Here is a 3,452-nt window from a genome sequence, read left to right as displayed (position 1 = left end):
GTGTCTGCACTCACAAAGCCTCGATGGTAAGTGGTATGGAGTTTGTCCCTGTACGCTGGCGTGGAAAGACTCGAAAGATCAAACCACTAGTGTGAGGCCTGGTCCCAACTACAAACCAGTTTTCAACCTTTGCCAGCCCTGCTGGTAGCCCTGTTGGCCTGCAGGTCTCCTCCTGTCAATGTTGACTTTTCTCAATCATTTTATTTGCACTGAATTTTTTTCAAAAGGATGATGGTGTGATTCTTGTTGGTCTTGTACCAAACAAACATGTTCCTTTACATTTGGACAATATGATTTGTTGGCTGGGGCATCTCTGTAACATCACAACACTTATGATGCTAACAATGCACAACAATTTTGTGAGACATTTTTCCTCCATCAAAACAACTGCAGCGTCTGTGATTTGGATATTTCACTTGACATATTGCAATTGTGATTATATTTTGATTAATTGTGCAGCTCTACTAGCAGGGGTGTTGGTGTTTGCCAGAAAGATGTGTAGGCATCCATTCATTGTCTCTGGTCTCTTACTGGTGTTGAGTAATGATGATATGCACAGTAGGTTTAGTACTGAACCACTGGCTAGCTTGTCACTGTAGTGAGCAGGGATTTGATTTTGTTAAGAACATTGAGACCATATTACTCATAAGGTCTCTAAATATGTCAATTACAAAAATGTAATTATCATTCCCACCACTAGTGGTAGTGAAGTGTACTACAAAACACCTGAGGAAATCACAAGGTGATCACAACTCACTAAGGTAATTACAATTCTATCTCCACACTGCTGCAATTAAAAACACAAGATGTCTTGTTGCAATAAATACATCATCTACTGGTAACAGATTGGCCAATTAAACAGCAAAACTCCAGCCTCAACAAAACTCTCAAATAAATGCTGAACGCATCAGGGCCTGTATTCACAAAGCATCTTAAGGCTAAAAGTAGCTCCTAACTTGCTGATTTAGGAGAAAATAATGGGCGTGTCATACAGGAAAATTAGGAGTCCTAAAGTTAGGACTAAGACTAAATCACAAAGTCACTTAGCACTAAAAGTAGCACCTAAGTCTGGGAGAAGTTAGATACAGTGGCGAGGATTCCTAACTCAACAAACTAAATCACAAAGAATCTTAAAGGGCTGCTGTCATTCCACGTCACAATGTTCTAGAAACCTTAAATGATGCTGAATTACTTAAAAGATACGACCCAACACATGGGAATAATGATCGCTGTGTGAGGGATACAATAATATCTTCTAGCAGCTGAAACAACCAGATCAGTGATAAGCAACGCTGCGTTACTAGGCAACAGGGAAAAGCCGATCTATTAACCAAACAATAAACGCGCCCTGACCCGACATCATAGGAGAATTCATACGATTTCTTTTAGATGTTTAACAACTACAGAGACATGAAGCAGCTTCATGGTCGGTCTACCTGCTGTGATCGGTGACACAGATGGAACGCATCTAAAAGTTATTGCACCATCACAAGAGGAGGAGGTAATTGTAAACAGGAAAACAAAATCACACCATCAACACACAGGTTGTATTGATGCTGCCTGTACAGTTGTAGACATTGTTGTTCAGTGTTCAGGATCTACACACGAGTCATGGATCTTAATGGAGAGTGACCTGATCAGCTGTTTGAAAGGCTCATATTCCAGCTGGATGTCACCTGGTGGGACAGAGGAAATGTTCTCACACCTCAACCCACAGCTGGGACCACAGCTACATTACAACAGGTACAGCTACAACAGACTGTGGCTAATAGGCTGCCAGTTAGCTTTAGTTAGGTTGTCTAGGACAGGTTAGTTTTATTTTTTTCTTTTCCATTGAGAGAATTGAAAGTAAGATTTTAAAGTAAAATGAAATCCTCCCGAGTCGACACAAACCTGATCATACAGATGCATTTTGGAGAATGCACTGCTTTACTAAGCATCACCTGATCTGTTATTATTTAATGTGTATTAGTTTATTTCTCAGTGTTTTTTATTATTACTGCAGGATGTTGAACATGTGTTTTCACCAGAGAACAAGACAGACAGACAGACAGACAGACAGACAGAAAAACAGCTGTCAAAGTATTTTATCACCTCTGTGGCAGCTCCCTCTACGCAACATAGCTAAGCTTCTGTCTCTTCTATTTGACACCTTAGTGTTATCCAGACTGGATTATTTTAACATTTTGTTCTGTAGCCTGTTAGAAAAAGTCTTCAGATGGGTCAGAATGCTGCAGCTAGAATTTTAACTCAATCCACAAACATGTCTGCTGGGAAAAGGCCGCTGGGATTCCTATATGAGAACAACCTCCCTGCTGACATCAGACTGTCTGATGACGTGTTTAAACTCAAAGTCTGTAACTTCTGCCTCGAGGTGTCGACAAACAATAACAATAGACGGCGTTGGGTGATGTCATGAAATAGCATGGGGTTAGGGTTAGGGTTAGTATTAACAGCCCGCATAGAGGTTGTGACCCAGGTTGTGATGTCATGAAATAGCATGGGATCATTGGAGTTGTTGTCTTCACCACCATTACCATAAGCCCCGCCCGGTTTGGATTCCTTCAGTGTTAGTGGTTCAGGAAATCAAACAGACCCAGCAATTCTAACCAGTAAAAACACTGAATAAAGGAGTTTGACATTTAAAGTCAGTGTTGAAGTGACGCTGTACGGGGGCAGAGACTCGGGGAAGAGCTGGAGCTGGGATTGATGCTGACCTTTGTCTTGATTGTTTCTCTGATAACTTATGAAGCAGATGTTCAGCAGGTTTTTACCAGCAGCTGAATTATCCACAGAGGTGTCCTCCTCTCCATAACAAACACACCAGGGGATTAAAACCAGTAGAAACACCCAGAAAGCAGTTTCGCTTCAACAATCAGAAATTCAGCGACGCTCTTCAGTGACACAGCACAGGACGTCTCCAGCAGCTGGGAGCTGAGCTGTCTAACATTTCCTCAGCTTGTTTCTCTGATAACTTCAGATCCAGACGTCCAACGACTAAAATCCTTCATCTGGTTCAAATATAGAGCTGAAAACCACCAAGGTGTAAAAAGTGTATGTGGCTTAAAACTAGATAAAAGTCAATGTTGAGCTTGTCTGTCAGACAAACACACAGACACATGATCATAGAGGATATGATGTCATTGACAGGCGACCAATGAAACGTTACCATGATGAAAATCACAGATTTCTCTGGTTTGAGAATTGATGGAAACATTTGTGATAATGTAAGAACACAACTCGACAACATATAGAACATAGGTCTATTGTTTTTAGACATTTTAATATGGAAAATTTACAGATTATAACTTTAGTATTTTAACTTTATCCAGACTTAAAACTCATCTTTATGCCTTAACTTTCAATTAGCACCTTATTCTTTGTTTAATCCTGGATTGTATTTTTCCTTATTGTTTCCAGTCTATACTGTTGTCATTCTGATTGTCCATACT

General features: G+C 40.4%; 1 protein-coding gene across 1 annotated transcript in view; it reads right to left on the bottom strand.

The window, feature by feature from the left end:
* The window catches only part of LOC111664415 (collagen alpha-1(XII) chain-like), a 23,343-nt gene that overhangs the window by 8,431 nt on the left and 11,460 nt on the right, over positions 1-3,452 (bottom strand). The gene's annotated exons all lie outside the window — the stretch shown is intronic.

Source organism: Seriola lalandi, unplaced genomic scaffold (genome assembly GCF_002814215.2).
Source record: "Seriola lalandi dorsalis isolate HSWRI2012SDOR001 ecotype SW California unplaced genomic scaffold, Sedor1 jcf7180002054588, whole genome shotgun sequence".
In the NCBI taxonomy this organism is placed as follows: Eukaryota; Metazoa; Chordata; class Actinopteri; order Carangiformes; family Carangidae; genus Seriola; species Seriola lalandi.
The sequence above is the reverse complement of the archived record's forward strand: the minus strand, read 5'-3'. Positions and strand labels throughout refer to the sequence as shown.